This window comes from Peromyscus maniculatus, chromosome 5, assembly GCF_049852395.1.
Source record: "Peromyscus maniculatus bairdii isolate BWxNUB_F1_BW_parent chromosome 5, HU_Pman_BW_mat_3.1, whole genome shotgun sequence".
Taxonomy (NCBI): Eukaryota; Metazoa; Chordata; class Mammalia; order Rodentia; family Cricetidae; genus Peromyscus; species Peromyscus maniculatus.
The window spans coordinates 41,292,746-41,312,160 of NC_134856.1; the positions used below are offsets into that span (position 1 = coordinate 41,292,746).

At 41.6% G+C, this 19,415-nt stretch overlaps 1 long non-coding RNA gene across 1 annotated transcript in view; it reads left to right on the forward strand.

Annotated features, from left to right (window-relative positions):
* Positions 1-19,415, forward strand: part of LOC143273313 (uncharacterized) — a 728,872-nt gene that overhangs the window by 380,677 nt on the left and 328,780 nt on the right. The window contains exon 3 of the long non-coding RNA XR_013051298.1: positions 1,448-1,736. This is a non-coding gene — a long non-coding RNA (uncharacterized LOC143273313). The remainder of the gene's footprint in view (positions 1-1,447; positions 1,737-19,415) is intronic.

A 19,415-nucleotide genomic window follows, 5' to 3' on the forward strand; every position in this document is an offset into this window, starting at 1 on the left:
GCTTTCCAAGAAATGAAGAACAGGATTTCACTGTCTTCCCTGCTTGGGGCCAGGAGGTCCCATTGAGATCTTTTCTCGTTACCTCTTGCTTAATTGCTCTGGTCTGAGAGGGATGCTATCCCGTGAAGGAAAACAATCAGCTTCCTCCATAAAAATCCTCTACAATCAGCATAGGAGTATATAGCTTAGGTGGGATACTGGAGGCCAAGGAGATAATGGAGTTCACAGCCTACTCAGAAGCACGGAATTCAGCTGGCTCAGCATGGGACAGTCTTCTCCATTTCTTTCTTTCTTTTTTTTTTTTGTTTTTTGTTTGTTTGTTTGTTTGTTTTTTGTTTTTTTTTGTTTTTCGAGACAGGGTTTCTCTGTGTAGCTTTGCGCCTTTCCTGGAACTCACTTGGCAGCCCAGGCTGGCCTCGAACTCACAGAGATCTGCCTGGCTCTGCCTCCCGAGTGCTGGGATTAAAGGCATGTGCCACCACCGCCCAGCCAAGTCTTCCCCATTTCTAAGGGCTACAGTCAGAGGCTTTTCCTTCCTCGTAGGCATTATCTCCAAATCTTTCCTCGGTGTTTGGATCATCCACTGCATCATGCTTATGGGGAACTAGGGGTTAACCCTTTGCCTGGCCATTCAAGTATTTTGCCTGGGATAGAATTACATAACGTAAAGGGGAAGTAGACAGAAAACTTCCAGTTTGATGGTAGATGCACGTTTTCCCTATAGGTGATGCCTAGTAACACTTTCTAAATCAAGAGATCGTTAAATTAATCTTGATTAAGTCTTTCTGCCAGACAGGTGGGCCCCTTTGTCCAGACCCAGGAACAACACTTTATTAAGTTTGAGATTCTAATTTTAATTTTTATTTCTTTTATTTTTGAGATTATAATATAATAACATTATTTTCCCCTTCCCATTCCTCCCTTCAAACCCTCCTATGTACCGCTCTTAGCTCCCTTTAAAATTCATGGCCTCTTTTCTCATTAATTGTTGTTGCATAGAGATGGTAATTTTAATCTCTCAACCTACTTTTCATGTGTTTTAGTAGTCTTTAGCATTAAGCCTTCTATGCAGAAGAAAGACCATTTCAGAGGGTTTCTGCTGCTCTGGGTGGTTTCTGGTGGAGGCCGTCTCCATGATACCCCAGTTGTCTATGCTCTTGTTTTGCATAGTAGTATGGAAGGTGATCTCTGCTCACCATATGGGCCTTTTTATATACTACAGAAGAAAATGGATGGATAGCTGCAGGGGTAAATGGGTATATAGATGAATTGCATAGATATATGGATGGATGGATGGATGGATGGATGGATGGATGGATGGATGGATGGATGGATGGATGGGTGGGTGGTCAGAAAGAAGAAAAATCCCTCTTCCATTTGGAAACTTCTCTCTGTCTCCAGTTACTTTATTAATTCAATACACTGAGGAAGCTTTCTTTCCTTCCAGGAACTTGAAAGGAGAAACCAGGAACTACAATAAAATGCCCCTGTCCCATGACCCTGCCAGGTCTTCAGGAAAATGAACCCTTCAAAAGCGACAAGATATCCTCGAAGAGTAGGCAGAAGACTCCTGAGCTGGGAGGAGCTCTCCCACCCAGTGGCCCCATCAGAGGAAAGAGGGGCTGCCTAGTCATCTGTTCTTGTCAGGGGCTGTCTGGGACTTCCGGCCAGGGCCTGTCTAGGACTTCCAGCCTGGATTCCTGAACTGGAAACACCTGAAAAGCAAGTTGTTCTAGGTAAGTGATATTTTTTACTTTAAGTTCTTAAAAAAAGAAAATGAAGAATTAAAAACAAATCATCAATGCCATGAAGTTAATTAAGAATCGGGCACGCACCATAGGCGGGCAGAGTGCTGGGAGGCGCTAGCTAACCCTGGGTCAAGGATTCGCTACCTGCCACCCCCACATTCTTCCCCCAAATCACACTGATACCCTCAGCAAAAATAAATTGCTACCAGCTTCTTAACAAATAAACCTTTGAGGAAAAAAAAGAGCAATATTGTTTAAAGGGAGGAAGAAAATTACAAGTGTATGTTCTCATGACACAGTTTTAAAAGCCGTTTGTAGCTGATTCACAACGCTCAAAGTAGTCAGTTTTCCATTTGAAATTCTAATAAGGCCTTTGAATGGTTTGGGGCTTCTCACAAAGTAAAGGGAATAGAGTGACTTAATTGTACTCAGAGGCTGGGCTGCCTTCCTTATGGGCATCTGGGTCTGTCTAGTGTCACCTTTATGCCCATGGAATGACCTGGAGCTGATATGGTCAATAAAAGTGAGTACCAAATAGGAAGAATGACCAGGTAACCATCATGTGTATTCTGTTGTATGTTACTGGGGTGGAGGGGTCTTCATTTTGTACCCCCTAATTTGTATGGTCCTGTGATGTGATGAAGAATTGGATGAACTATCTCTTCTGTCATGCTAAGAAACTTTCCTGTTTCCAAATGTTGTGATCAGGAAGACATAGATACTGAGGAGCACTTGGCCCTCGCAGACCACAGGGACTCTTTCTGGGGACTAAATAGCTCACCTTTGTTGTGGAACAAGAGCCTGGCATGAAAACCAGACCTCAGATCCTATCAGATTTTATGAGCTTATCCCATCTGTGGCAGACATGGAACAAAGCTTCAGGAGCCAAAGAAAAGAAAGACGTGTTGCATTTGTAATGGCAGCTTCCATTTTTAATTTACGTTTTTTGAGAATTTCATAAGATCCCAGGATATTGACATCATTTCCACCTCTTCCCTTGCCCTCCAACTCCTCCTGTTCCCCCCTCAAATTCAAGATCTCTTCTTCCTTATTATTGGTGTGGTGTGGTGTGTGTGTGTGTAAATACAGCCTGCTGAGACCATTTAGTGTTGATCATATGTGTTGTGTTTGTTTGTTTTGATGGCTGACCACGTGGCAGAGGATAACCCATCAGGAGTTTGTCCCTTGAGAAGACTGATTCCCCCCCCCAGCATCCATTAATTACCTATAGCTCTTCATCTGGGGGTGGGGGGCTTGTGAGATTTCCCCATCCTCACTGACTGCCAACAGGTGTTACTTTTCTGGTTTAGGCAACAATATTGTTGAGATTTCGTGGGTACAGCCTCCCTTACATATATGAGACACTATCTCACAGCAGATGTCCGGGTCCTCTGGATCTTACAATTTTTCCACCCTCTCTCCAGTGTTCCCTTAGCCTCAGGTATAAGGGTTATGCTGTGGATGTATCCCGTTGGGATTGTGCATCCCACGGTCAGTTGTCTGCATTTGACTAGGTGTGGCTTCCTCTAACGGTCTCTGTGCTGCAAAAAGAAGCTTCTTTGATGAGGGGTGAATGGCTGGCTTCCTTTGCACTTAAAGATTTGGATCTAGAACAAATTCTGTCTTGTGTGTGTATCCTAGCTCCACGTGTAAATCATTTGTGGAAAAGGTAGGTAACTGGACTGGAGAGAGAGCTCAGTAGCAAACAGTGCATACTGGTCTTACAAGGCCTAGAGTTTGGTTCCCAGCCTCCATATTGGGCTGGTCACTAAAGCCTGTAATTCAGATCTAGGGAATCCAGTACCCTTTTCTTACCTCTCTACGTTCCTGCAGGCGTGTGTATATACTCTCACGTATACAGGTAATTTAAAATAAAATAAAAAAATAATAGATAGTATTCTCCTGGCATGAAAGTTTTTGATTTTCATAGAATCTGATCTTGGAAAAGATAAATCAAGGCCCAGGTTAATTTTCTCTAGCAGTTATTTTTAAGTGTCCAATGCCTACTGGTCTGGATTTTCCAATATTGTATAAATGATGAGAAAGTCTTGACTGTTTGCAGAGATTTGTGGCTGAACGGATAGGATGTAGCTCATACAAATGAGATCCATACTTTCTGTTGGATTTCTAGTTTCCTCCTATCTCTTTGTCATGAACAGCTGGGTTTTTGTTTATCTGTTTGTTGTCTGTTCATTGGCTTACTTGCTTTGGTGAAGGGAGCCTTCTAACTAGAAAGGAAAGAGTTGTTGGGCACACTCCGAGTGTGTTGAAGGATAAACAGAAGGAGAAGAAATCGAAACAAGTGTGAACAATTCTTTGCAGAAGTTTGAATGATGGAAGAATAAAGGGGCATATTTGGTGCTAACTAACCCGAGTAAAATTTCCAGAGAAAGCACTGGACTTGGTGGGCATGGTGATCCAATGACTGTGTTAGAGAAGTCAAAGAAGTGTATTTAATAAATGAGGCCCTCATGAAGTTGGTAATCTTTGGGGATTGACATCAGCTTCAACATTCCTGCTTGCTTAATTAAGTCTGCTGATGGTGAAAAGAGCCCACTAAATTCCCACCATCCTTGACAGAGTTTCAAGAAGAACACACTTGTGTCTAGCTTTTCTCTTCAGAATGAGAAGAGGTTGGTAATGTATTGAAAGCAAGATCATGGGATGTACTACAGCATTTGAGAATGATCCAGTTCTCTACAACTGCCTTACAAAGCACCCATAATGCGATGGTACAAATGGCAATATGGTGAGGTGTCCTTGAGTTCTGTGCGTGGAGACTGTAGGTACAGAGCAGGTGGGGAGATCATCTTTGTTCTTGATGTCTGGTACTTCTCTGGGGGACTCAAGATGGTGAGGACACATAGACAGGACAGCTCTGTCTGCAGACTTCTCCACATGGGGTCTGTGCCAGACAGTTTCACAAACCCACAATGGCTCTCTAGCTTCCATACCTAGCACTTTGGCCGGGAAGGCTTACCTAGTGTGGATAGTGAATAGCGGACCTTCTAATCTAACAACTAGAATTAGCCAGAGCAAATATTCTAAGGTGAGGGGAGAAGAGCCTTCTAGGCCCCTTAAAATATAGACCCAAGTTGGCACAAGCTCACTTCCATCATGTGCTGTTGGGCAAAGAAGTCATGGGCTGGCTTACTTTCAAGGGAATGATCGGTGTACCACACTGAGGGACAAGGTACAGAAAGCAACAGCTGATAGCCTCTTTGTAGCAAGCAACCCTTTGGAGTTCGTGTCCGGAGGACCAAGTACCAACCCAATAAATCAGCTATTCTATAAGCAGACATTTATTCTGCCAATTACGAGTAGACAAAATAAATAAGCGATATTGTGTGTTTTAAGTACAGTTTGACATGAAACACTCATGCAAATACACACATTCTCTCTCTCTCTCTCTCTCTCTCTCTCTCTCTCTCTCTCTCTCTCTCTCTCTCTCTCTCTCTCTCTCTCAGAGGCATGGTAAATCCAGCTAAAGGAAAGAATTATCCAGCAAGGGGAACAGAAGTGACCCTATAGGGAGATTGTTAAGCCACATGTTGAAGAATTAAGTCAGAGGAGTGAATATCTAGTGTGTTAGTTGAAATGGTAACCCTTGGCCAGGCATAGGAGTACATGCCTATAATCCCAGCTACTTGGAAGATTACAAGTTCAAAGTCATCCTGTGTCACTTAGTAAGACCCTATTTCAAAGTAAGATTTAACGAAAACGTCTGGAGATGTGATTCTGTTAAAAGTCCTTTCGTAGCGTGAGGGTGGGGTGGGGGGACCTATGTTCTATTCCAGGCACCGAGGGACAAAGAAGAGATTACCATCGCTTGGAAGGCATTAGCTGGAGACAGTGTCAGTGCAGAATGAAAGGCCCCTGTCCTCAGGCTCACTCCATCGGAAACCCTGAAGTTCCGTCTTCAGAACATGAGCTCCTCCCTTAAAGGAAATGGAACAAATGAAAGATCCCTGTACTCTGGGGCTCTATGGCACCAAGAAGGGTAGCTGCTTGACTTGGCTGGTGTGTGGAAGAGATTCCTCTATGGCAGAACCTCCTGGTTAATGGAGAAGAGATTCCCACCTCTTGTCTTGAACGGCTGCTGCTTCGTGAGACAATGCCTGTCACCACGGCAGACTGTGAACCTGCCAGAACTACCTGCCATGTCTTGCATGTATCAGATTTCAAAGGTGCTTCCTAGAGACAGTGCATTATATTTTTAATGTGATTTTAAAAAATTGAAAATGGTGATTTTTATATACAGATGTTGATGAAAGATGTGTTTTAAAGAAGTAAATTAAAATCTCATTAATATTTCAGCGAGAGTATTTTGTGCTTATCTGTTTCATCTCTATTTTTGACCTATGGCTTAGAGTTCGCAGCACGAAGAAGATGGTAAAATCTGCTCACCATAAAATGTTAATTATAACTAAATTACAGCACAAGCGTTCAATCAGCCACATTAATTCTACATAAAGTGAATTATTGTAGCAGAAAATTTTGAAATGTGACTGAATTTTGTAATCTTCTGTCTCCTTTTTTTTTTTAAACCACTTACACTAAACCTGATTCCCATGTGTTTATCCCAGAACCCCAGAATCCTTTGTGGAATGGCAAGCTCACTCACCTGACTCTGTTTTGAAAGAAAAATTCCCTGTGCAGGCCTCACCTCTCTGTATGGCTCTGAGTTGGACTTAGCTGTCTTTGCTCTGTGGCAACATAAAGGAAAACTTTGATATTTTACAAACAGTTATGTTCTTACAGTAAAGGGTTTGGGCTTTTGCTGTGGAACAGTTCTCTCCAAAAATATGACCCAGGTGCATACATGTGTTAATAATATGTGTTAATAATCACAGTTATTGTTAGAACTGTGGTTGGGGACTATAGAAATGGTTCAGTCATTAGAGACTAGGCTCACAACCAAAACTTCAACAACTGTGACTTTCCTCCTAAATCTATGTCTGGTGGAAAGTTACAAACTTGAACATTAATGCTTTCATAGCCTAAACCAAACATATGTCCCTTCTGGCATTATCTCAGTCAACAGAGAAGTACTTAAGAGTAATAACAACAGAAGGCAGTATTTAAAAAAAAAGTTTAGTAAATGCTGAAAACATCCAGGGTGTAGGTAGTGCATTCTGTCAGCTCCGTTAATTGTATTTTACTAGCAAAACTCCTGATGTTCCTTCCCTTGAATGAGAGTACCCCCATGAATTTAGTGTGTCATTAGAAATGGGATGTTGCTTCATGCTAATGGGATATTTAATGCAGTGATAGATGCCATTAGGTACTAATGGATACAGGGGCCAGGAGGGGCCGCAAATTTTGCAAAATACCAGGGAGCAAATAAAACTTTTCATTATGTAATGCTGCTAACAGCCACCCATATTCATGCCACACACAGCATGAAAGCAGTGCGTAGTAGGAGTCCTGAACTCCTCATCATCCTGTATGTTGAAGCAGTGTTCCATGGGTCTGCCCTGGGGCATCCTGCCTGCCAGGTCTAGTGCATCCCTAGTGTAGGGTAAAAACTGGAACCCCGTTGTGGAGGATCCCACTTCAGGTCTGTGGTTTATGAGACAGAAGCTGGGCACTTCCCAGTCTCATTGTCAGTGACTCAAGCAATGTTATTAGAGCTGCAGGTACACTCATGCTGCTGGCCTCATGAGAACATGAGGACCTGGGGTGAGGGTGGGGGATAGAGGGCATAAACATGTGCCCTTCACCTCTCTGTGAGCAGTGTGGTCAGACTCTGTCTTCCCCTTCACAGAAGGTACAGGCTTTGCTCCATTCCCACAGGTAAGCCATTGTATTTAATACTCAAAAAAACTTCCACAGAAGTCTGAAGAGTCGAGGAACATAGAAAGCCTCATATGAGAAAAATGCACTAATAAGTGCATTATTAAGGAAAATGAAACAACAGAAATTGCATACTATTAAGAGGAAAGAGGCTGCCCCTACTAGAGGAGTGAGGGAAGGAATTTTCAATCTGCTAATGGCGGAAGCTGTTCATCTGCAGATATGGGATGCAGGAGGGGGCGGGGGTGGAGTGGGGGTACTCTTTTGACATCCTCAGGTACCCCAAGGATTAAAGTACCTGAGTCAGAGTTAGATCTGGCCACTAAAGTTCAACAAATAGCTCTTCCCAGGGCCTTTGATCTTCTGAAGAAAACAAAGACTAAGAAGATAGAGTGGAGCTGAGTGAGCATCCTTCAGCTTGGAACCACAAGCAAAACGATGCCAGAGACATGAAGATGATTGGCAGTCTGTGACTGTCACCCGCTTCCCCATCTTCTCTGCCCCAAATTCTCGGGATCTTTGAACTTCTAACTTCCTTCTTCGTCCCCTAGAAAATCAAGAAGACAGTCTTAACCTGGATTAAGGATCCTGGTTTTGTTTTTCGGTAGAACGATAACTTTGTTTTTATGAGAATGACACCAGCCCACTGTGGAGGACGTAAAACTGTCAGATCCAAAGAAGAGAACAAAATGTTACCAACATGTTCAGCTCCCCAAGACAGCCATCTCTAGATTCTGTGACCACTTACCATACGTACATAGAAGAAAACAGAAGGTTGGACAACAGAAGCAGAAAATCTGTGTTCCAAAGAGACTGAGATTTGAAAAGGATTGTGGGATCTCTAATGACTAATACTGCATTATTTACCAAAAATGAGGTAAGAGGGCAGAATTTTGTGTCCTCAGCCACACAGGTGCATGGCGGACACACTTGCAGATGATGACTGTGGGTGGTGATGGATGGATTGGCAGTAGAGTTTGGTGATAACGACATAGGGTATACAAAAAAATCAAATTGTCGTTGTTCTTGGCCATTAATAGAATTTTACTTTTCAATTAAACTTCAAAAGGAGAACATGTATGTTAAAAGTCAGGAGCATTGAATTCATTTTGTATGAGTGTGTGCACAGATGTGTGCATGTAGGAAAAACGTATGCATATCAATGTGTTTGCTGTGAAGGCCAGAGGAGGACAAAGGGTGTCCACATGTGTTGTTCCTTATTCCCTAGAGACAGGATCTTACACTGAGCCTGGGACTGGCCACATTTTGGCTAGGCTGTGGCCAGCACACTTCAGCCATCCTGTCTTTGCCTGATCTTTCCATGAGCATTTGTGTTACAGGTGCCTATAGCTGCTCCTGGCTACTTCTGTGGGTGCCGCCTTCTTAATTCAGAAACTCCTACTGGTACAGCGAGCATTCTCACGCTGTACTCCACAAGTATTGACTTTAATAGCACTAAACTATTAGAAATTGACCAAAAAAAAAAACCCACTATAAAGGTGAATCAAAAAAATTTCTGATCTATTTCATCAAAATATAGTTCCTAATCAATCTATGATTAAGAAAGAAAAAAGGTATTGGGGGGAAATATTATCTAGCTCCATTTTTGTGTGATATCATGTTTCAATCTTAAACATTACTGACCAACGCCCTTCTTAAAACATGGATGAGTACATTAGCACAGCTGCCCCACTTCCCACCTCCATTTCCTACTATCTCCTGGTTGTTATTTTACTCTGTACTAATCTGAGACATTTTCCATCTGTTATGGAATTAAAAACCCCATATTTGCTCCTGTATTTTCATGTTTCTGTTTATAATGATTCAATGCTCATGTTTTGAGATCCATGCTCTCTCTATTTTGTGTTTGTGACTTATCTCTTCGTTAGATGACTCTTATCTTGAAGTAGAATTGTTCTTTATTGTTATTTTGGTTGTTACATATTTGCTCGTATTTATGAGGTGAAGCGTGATAATTTGGCATATGTACACACTGTGTAACGATAAAATCAGGAAGCCTGGCATATTTCCTGGGTGACACTTGCAACTCCTGTCTACTAGTTCTTTACAAATGTGTGCGGAGGCTGCAGGTTTGGCTCAGCAGTTTGGAGCATGCACTGCTCCCGCAGAGGCCCCGAGTTTGGTTCTCAGCATCTGTGCTGGCTTCTAACAACTTCTGCAACTCCAGCTGCAGCAAAGCCAGTGTCTGCGGTCCTCTGTGAGCACTGAACATATCCCACCCAGATACACAGGTATGCAGAATTAAAATAAAATAGATATTCTAAGTAGGTAAGGAATTGTGGTGAACTTCATTCAAACAACCAGGCTAAAGGACATGAGAATGAATTCCCCGTCGATCTATGTTTTAAACCTGCTGCCCATCCTCTGTCTAGCCCATATTTTCCTCCCTTCCTACCCTCCAGTCATCAGGATTTTTTTTCTTTAAGTAGACATTTAGAAAAAGTTGAAATGCTATGTTTTAACTTTTTTGTATGTCTAATGATATTGATTAGGCGCGCGCGCGTGCGCGCGCATGTGTGTGTGTGTGTGTGTGTGTGTGTGTGTGTGTGTGTGTGTGTGTGTATCACAATGATAAAGAAATAAAATAAAACATAAAATCAACTAAACAAACTGAATGAATAGAAGGACACCCTAGCAGGACATAAAGTTTGGAGAAAGTATACATTGTTCCTCTGGGAGCTTTGTAGACCTTTGTTTGTTGTGTCCTGGTACTAAACAGTGTCATTTAATCATGCTTTTGATTTACAAGAGCTTATCAGTGCTATCTCTATGTTTGAGAATTTCTGTCTGTTGAGATTGTGTTTGAACATAAACTTGACTGGATATTATATTCAGAAAAGCTTTAAAAAAGAACACTGGGAAATGTCACTTTCTTATCTTCTGGGAGGAATTATAATCTATGCAGAAGACTAATACTCATCCAAATGTTCTGCTTACAGAGGACTTATGGAATGAACAATTTCTACTAGTCTCTCAACTCATAAAGAATAGAGTCAACATCAACCAATTCATATCAGTTTTTCCTAAAATATATATACTACGCCCTTAAATTACTACATGCGTACATTCCTTTCTGACGTGTGTGTGTGTGTAAGAAAGAGATATTTTCCCCTTACATATATGATGTTTTCCCCCTTTCCTTTAATTCTTTGCTCCAAGGACATTGATTATTTTTCTTTCCCTATTTCCTCTTTGTTGTTTCTTTTTGTTTCTTTCACTAACATTCCTTCAAGGGTTATCTCTGTGTAAATAGTTCTATTTTCAACTGTGTCTAATTTGTGTTACTAATTAAAAAACTTGTTTATTAATTCTGTATTGATGATCTGAGCCTCAGGTTATAGTCTAAGATACAGACTGGGGTGTTTTGTTTTGTTTCTCTCATTCTAGTATTTTAACAGCTTGTCATCTGCTACCAACTTCAGTAAATGTCTGTCATGTTAAACTCTTCTGTAGCAGGAGATGCACAAAAGGAAATCTCATTTCTTTGGGTTGGATTTTCTTCCAAGAGAAGGCTCATCTCTCTCTTGAATGCATGAGTAGTCTTTAAGACCTAATCCATAACATGACTTAAGAAGCCTAGGGACTCCCTTACAGTGATATAAGTCTGGATCTTAGACTATAAACTGAGGCTCAGATCATCAATACAGAATGAATAAACAAGTTTTAGTCCGGGTAGCACAAAACAGACACGGTTGAAAATAGAATTACTTGCATAGATGTCACTGGCTCTAAACTGTGAAGGTTTTTCACAAAAGCCTACATATTTCCTCTATTCCTTTTAACCAGGATATAGTAAAATAGTTAAATATTATGTATGTTTTCCCCCAATCATCTTTAAGTGTAATTATTTTAGGGGAAGGATCTTTGCTTAATACAGGGAAGTTTCCTGCTAGATTCATCTCCCTAAATCAGCTCCCTCCTCAACACAGAAAAACTATACAAACCAAATTTGCTGCCTTAACAGCTATCTCCATCAACAAGTGCCTATGGGTGATGAGTGCTTGATTTCACAGTTCTGGTACTTTCCTTGGTTTGGATAACTCTTTCATCCCACATAGCTTCATGGTATGTTTAAGGCCTCTTCACTGTTTTATCCAGCATACGTTGTTTTCACAGGAAGGTTCAGTTAAAAGAGACTCACTTGCCATTATTGAAAGAGTAATTATTCTGTTTTTATTCATGCATTTGCCTCATTCTTACTTCATGTGTGGTACTCTACAGGCATCATCTATTTGTGCTGACAGATGTTTGAGACGTTGACCAGCACCCTGCTTCATCTGATACCTGACTTTCTTCTTAGCCTGACTGTATTTTACCTGCAGGAATATCTTTAGTTCTTCAAGGGAAAAAACTTGCTGATAGGCTATGTCCCAGAGAACAAGAGATTCTGTCCATCTCCTGAAACTGTGTTAAATGTTCTCTACCAGGGTTTACCCCACCTACTGGGAAATATAATTTAGTATCCTGATGTCCCTATCTAGTTCTGTAAAACTCAATCCCATACAGTTTTCCTGTCTCCAGTAAGAAGGAGGTGTTACAGTGCTATGTAGAGGGCTTCTATTCTTTTTCTTTTTAATCATGAAAATTCATTAAGAATGTGATTTATTTCACATGGCCACATTGGAAGAGGGACAAGGTAATGTCCCCAAGTGTGTCTTCAGTCTTCAGAGGTCTTGACATAAAATCAGGGTTTAAATAGAAAGCAAGAGCCACATAACTAAGCAGGCCCCCAAGGTATGACCCTTGGTCATAGGACTTCTCTTAAAATTACATTCCTGGCCTATGTTAGATTTCTTGCTTGGACAAAATGCCTGAGTAAAAAAGCTTAACAAGAAGCTTGCAGCTTCAGGGTTTACATACACATCTCTTGTTTCCACTGCCTTTGGGCCCATAGCAAGGTGGATTATCACAGCAGGGGGCAGACAGGAGCAAAAAGAAGCATGGCCATTACTTCCAACATCCCCTTCCAGGACAGGTCCCTAGTACCTAAGTTCCTTCCCCATATCAGGTTCCCCTCCTGAAAGTTTTACAACCCAAAGGCACATGCACTGGTGACCAAACCTCCATCCTGAGTCTTCAGGGACAGTTAACATCAAGTCCATAACATGACTTAAGAAGTGCAGGTGTTTCAAAGAAGTCTAGATTGGTACTCCTTTCATTGGCTTCTCCCTAAGTTGTGAGGGGTTTGGGGAGACTTCCAAACTTTCTATTCCTTTAGATCTACCCTAGGGTAGAGGATATAATTGCATACACCAGAGCCATTTCCTTCTGCCCCTGGCTGATGCTTTTAAGCTTGTGGTTGGAGGTTTTACCATGTTCTGTGACTATTGCTGCTTCACCACTTCCTCTCCTTTTGTAAGACATTGGAACCAGGGAGCTCTGTGGCCCCCAAACCACTCCAACCATCTCCCCTCAGGGCTGGGATTTTATGTATTAAGAGCAATACTGTTACCACGCCAGTCAAATGAATGTGCATCTTTATTTCTCTCAATGAAGTAGCCATTTATTTGTAAGGTGATACCAGGAATTGGGAGAAATTTGGAGAGACAAAAGAAAGGGAAGAGAATGCTAGTGAGAAGCTCTTTATCAATCAATCCCCTTTTGTGGGCAACTGGAACTTGATTTCCTAGGTAAAACCCAAGGAAGAGTAGACTACATACCCAAGTGAAAGAGAGCTGGTGTGTGTGCATATGGACTCCTGTTATCCATAGGCAGATACTCGCTTCTAGGCTTAATTCCCTCCCAGTGCCTGCCTACTGCACACACAAGCAAAGTAAGAGCTGCATATCAAAAGTTTTGGAGAGGCTTAGGCTCCAGAAACTGCCATTTAGCTATGGGCAATGGCATGGAAAAACAGAAGGGGAGATGGCCAGGGTGGGCTACGTGATTACAAACTTCAGACATCTCAGCATGTGGGGAAAATGAGACCGGGAGGGAGGGAATAGGATGTTCTCAGGTCTGGTGTGTCATCCAATCAGGTTAGTCTCTGATAACGATACAGACCTTAGATATTCATCTCAACTAGTTGGTTTACTTATCTTTCCAAACTTAAAGAATGTTAGGCTGGAGAGGTAAACCAATGGTTAAGCACACTTACTACTCTTTCAGAGAACTGGAGTTTGGTTCCCACCACCCACTTGGCCAGTTATAATTGCCTGTAACTCTGGCTCCAGGAGATCTGATACCCTCTTCTGTCCTCCATTGGTACCAGCACACACACACACACACACACACACACACACACACACACACACACACACAAATAATTTTTTTTAATTTAATGACTTTACTGTAGATAAGAAGCAGAATTCTTTTGGGAGGTCTTAGAAAATGTACGGGGAGCTATATAAAGGTATAGTGAATAAATATGGGAAAACAATGAGGTTTTATACATATGTGTGTGTGTATGAATGTATGTAGAGAGGGATTATACATATAGAGAATTCATGTGTATAATATATGCATGTATAGAAATATATGTATCTACATTTATAAACTGTATCCATTATATGGTTGTCATTGGTAGCCATTAGATATTCTCTGAGCCCCTACAGACAACAGAGTCTGTTGTCTCTCAAGTCCCTTATCTAAAATGGCACAGATATTTTCATAGAAGCTGTATGCATCCTTCCATATACTGTAAGTCATCTCCAAATCACTTACAGTGCTGCACACAATGTAAACAGTGTTTATGCTTTATTGTCTAGGGAACAATAACAAAAAGTCTGTGCATGTCCAGTAAAGGTGTAAATTTCAAAACACTCTTTCATCTGCAGTTCATCGCATTTGCAGACACGGAAGCTGTGGATGTGAGGGGATAGCTATCTGTATGTGTGAAAAGAGTTTCATCAGAGGTGGGGACAGGTGAGAGGGCACAGACATAAGTGCGTATGATGTGTGCTGTGTGCGTGCTGCACGGACACTCCACTTGAGAGCACGGAGAGTGTCACTCAGTCGCCTCCCATCAGCTTCTGCCTGACACCAAAGGACCACATCTTTCTTATGGAGGCCACTACACAAATCTACTCAGCTAAAATTCTACTTTCAAATAATCTTCTTTTACAAAGACATCACACTGAGTTGAGTTTTAGAAGGGACCTGACTTTTGACTGGTATGTATCTCACAGATTTGAATGGAGTCACAGAAGCCCAATCCCTTTCCTCTGTGTGAACTGTCTAACCTGGTGGTTACAAAGTGCTGAGTTACATTAACACTAAGGGGAGAAACCGAAAAGGATCTCTACATCCGTTGGTTAAAGGGGAGAGAAAATTCCCATGCATATAACAAAGCCGGGCCATTCCAAACCAGCTCTTTTGCATATAAGGTCATTAGTGCATGTATAATTGTGAGTATGTAGAGAATTTTATAAATATGAATATTTAAAGTATATTTAGTGATATAATTATTCTTTCTATGATAGAAATATAAATATGTTTTATACATTTAATAATTCTATTCCATTATTTATAGGTTGTTTTATATAAGATACACTATGTTGATTTCATATTTAATATATTCTATTAAATGTATCTTATGTAAGTGATGTCTATGAAATAAATATTCATGAAATATTGTGTTAAATTATAGTAGAAATATATCTTCAGTTATAATTACTGAATTTCATTATATAAGTTCAATATATCTAATTATATTAAGAGGAAAGGTTTTTCAAAATCCCCATCCAAGAGATCATATATGTATGTGTTCTCATGTGGTGAGTATATCTAATATGTGTGCTTTGTGCCATCTGAATAAATTATACATATTAGAAATCATTTTAATATTTCTTAAATTTTTAAATATTTACCAAAAAAAAGCTAAACTTAGGATTCCATTGGTGGAAAGATTGGTGTATATATTTGGTTTGTATTTGGTAAAATAAGAAACAATGGAATAATACCCTGTGCCCCCCTCAAATATGATGGGATTTTCTGAATAATTCATTTTTATATTCATGGAGAGAGGAAGAGAGAGAGAGGAAAGGAGTTAGTGAGACTGGGACACCAGTGGGAAACAGGAAAGAGAATGGATTCATACAAGCCATGGGGTCTCGGTGCTGAGCTAAGGCTTCAAGAGACAGTTGGTCAGACATCTTTAGTAACTTCCTGTTAGGCTGAGTGGATCTGGAAATGATCTCAAGGAGCACCCATCTGTGGAAACTTCAAGACGAGACACTACCAACTCTGGTAAAAAGTTTACATGAAGGGTCAGCACATTCTTGGAATATACAGGGAGTTCTGGTTATTTTCTCAGGAGGGGAGTTGTTTATTTGTTGAGTAAAATGTCTACACAGAAGCATATCTCTGTGACTTCCATAGTCACAAAATGCTTCACAAAAGCATTTCCATAGTCTTCTAATCTTTGTAAACATTGGAAGCTATCCCATAGGCTTACAAATCTGTCATGTTTCACTGTCGTGTTAAATAAAGCCTTAGATTCACCTAGAAATGTATATGCTGTCATGAGATCATTGGTTGTAGACTGAATATGACACATTCCCCACTGGCTCATATACTGAAGGCTTTGTCCTCAATCGATGTTGCTCTTTGAGGTGACTGAAGAGAAACGTATGTTGTCCCTGACTCCTTCCTGTTACGTTTTCCTGCTTCCTGACTATGTTGATGTAAATGGCTCTCCTCCACCACACACTCCACACCTGTGATGTCCAAGCACACAGGATGAGAAGAATATAAAATCAGACCCTCTGAAACCCTGAGCCAACATCATCCCTCCCTTCATTCCGTCAGGAATTTGGTCATAGCACTCCTCCAAGGTCATGTGTGGAAGTTCTAACTCCTGTTGCTACAGAGTGTGATTGTATTGGAGACAGAAACCTCTAAGTGTGCAGAGGGACGGTCCTGAAGACATCGGGAGACACAGCCCATGAAGAGAGAGGCCTCACAGGAAAGCAGCCCTGCCAATACCTTTGTCTTGAATTCTCATCCATCAGACTATGACAAAATGTGTTTTTGTGGTAGAAGTCCCCACTCTGGGCACTTGGTCATGGCATCCCTTGCAAATTTATGCATGTCCTCTCCCTCTCGGGCCTCTCCCATCCTTTTTGAGTCTTGTTAAAAGTGAAGCCCCAGACTCTGGCTGCTGTGGGAGTTTCCAAGCATGCGGAATCTCATCGCCTATTATCTCCTTTTATTGTTGAGTGCTTGTTGTAGGAGACTTGCTCTCTGGGCTTGTGGGACATGTGTATATTTACAGAGTGTTTTTGCAGATGTAACAACATCTCTAGTCAGTGGCTTGCAACAACTTAATGAAAATTATACAGACAGGAAGTGGCAAGACTGGCTTTGGAATCAAGCTTAAGATGTTCACTCTCAAGGATGCCCAGAGTGGGATGGTCAGGGGCAGACAGTGGCTTCAGAACACAGCTGACTTGTCCCTCCTGTTCGATGACGTCTTGTGAGCTTCCTGTTACCTCTAGCTAGGTGTTTGCACATGTGGCATTCGTACTCAGCCTAACTGGAATCTCAAGCAAGGCAGGTTCTGAGCTGTCCTTTATATTTGTCACAGGGTTTGGGGAGTATGTGTTGATTGATGGGTTAGTTACATGTAGTTTTTTAACCAGAGTCCAACATATCGCTCAGCCTTTATGTTCCCCAAATAAATGTAAAAGTGACAGGACACATATAATATCAATCTGGTCTTTTTTAGATAAAGACTAGGAGGGGGTATATATAAAAATAATACCATGAGTTGACATTATATTACAATCATAATTATAATATTTATTATATTTATATAGCATCTCTCTCTCTCCCTCTCTAAGGGGCTCGTAGTCATTTGTAAGCAGTGGGCCTGATCCTGCTGCTAAATAGAAAATAAATTGCTTATCTCTTGAAAGAGAATTAACTCTTTCAGGGCACTGGGGTACCATTTAGTAAATTAATAATCCTCTAAATGACACTCCAGATACATAGGATCCCCACTTATAAACCTGGAAAATGAACGCATTCCCAGTGCTTAAAAGAAATTGGGGCATGCCTAACAGAAATCAGACCGCAAGCTCAGACTACATGTAATGGACTCATCTCTCTCCCTCTAATAACTTTATGTTCATTCTCATGGAAATCCGTGTGTGATGGAAGATGATTGTATTTGCTAAAAGCTGGCACTTCTGATCTTTTAATCTACTAATATGAGAGCAATAAATGGGAAGGGGTAGACGATGAGAAAAGGCGAGTGGTGGTGTCTACACATATGGGAGCAGAGGCAGTTTACACTGCTAAACGGATTTTGAAAGGATGATGACTTTTTTTCCCAAAGCCATTTGGAAGGCTGACCTTGACACTTCCGGAAAAAAAAATACATCTACCTCCAAAATAGTAGTTAGTGAACTGGAATTCACCTCACGGATCTTCCTGGATCCGTGACCATGGTAGGTAGGGGCAGATAGCAATCAAGAGGGGCATTTCTGGGTCAGACATCGACCCAGAAAGAAGCTGAGGATGTGTGACTCAAAGCTGACGGAGATACTCTTTTACGAATTTAGAGCAGCAGAAGCAAGGGGTAAGAGGTAGGTTAGTGACAAAATGCTTGCTCTGCTAGCCCGAGGACCTGAGTTCAGTCCCCAGAACCCAGGACCCCCCGCCCAAAAAAAAAATCCAGGCAGTGGTGGTGGTGGTGGTGGCGGCGGCGGCGGCGGCGGCGGCGGCGGCGGCGGCGGCGGCGCACACCTTTCATCCCCAGTACTAGGGAGGCAGAGGCGAGCAGATCTCTATAGTTTTGAGGCCAGCCTGGTCTACATCCAGAGCTAGTTCCAGAACAGCCAAAGCTTCACAGAGAAACCCTGTCTCGAACAACAAAAACAGGCTCACATGATAGCACATTATTCTAATTGCAGTGCTGAGAGGGAAGGGCCAGGACACCTAGGACTTGCAGGCTGGCCAGCCTAGATCACTTGGTAAGTCCCAAGCCAGTGAGAAATGTTGTCTAAAACAGAGCAAAACAAAAGAGCAGTGGGCAGCATAAGAAAAACGACACTTGAAGTTAGCCTTTAAATTTTATGTATTTATATATTTGTATATATGTGTTCTCATACATACATGTGTATGCCTACACACACACACACACACACACACACACACACACACAGTAAGAGGTCATTAATGCTGAGTGGATTCATTCTTCAAAAAAAAAAAAAAAAGCAGACCAGTTTCTCTCTTTCAGCACTGTCTCTTTCCATACCCCCGGTATATGACCTCATCTCATTATAAATTTCTAGAGTTCACTCATTGACTCAGATGCCTCTTGGAGTCTTGCTTGTCCAGTGTTGCTGCACTGAATTCTGATTGTGATTCAGTCACACATTATTGATTGTGAGGCTTTCAGTTTATGTGCAATGAGATAGAATTTGGAAACTGGCGGTGTCTTATTGACTTTCTGATTTGCGCTTCTAGGAAATTCACCGGATGGTCGGAGGGGTTGCTAGCAGGTAGTTTGGTAGTTCAGTAAACACAACATAGTTATTCCTTCAAAATGTGGGCCATTCCTACCAGCGCCCCTCTCTTAGATGCCACATCCTTGAGAAAAGCATCAGCATGTACTAGTACACCTAACAACCTCCGTCCTCCCTCTTAACCCAAGGTTGAGCCTCTTTGGGAAGCCCCCTGGCTTTCCCTCACCCCTGCTTGCCCCACTGACAGTCAGCTGCCAAGGGCCTCTTTACACAAAACTGAGCTTTTCAAGAGAAATCTGCTGTATAAGTCCGATTTCAGCAGCCCACACACCTCTGCGTCCCTCAAGCTCCAAGGAGCAGCCTTAAAGAGAAGCATCAGCAGGCTGCGAAGAAGAAATCGGAGCAGATCAGCAAAATGTCATGGAAGCGGGGAAGGAAT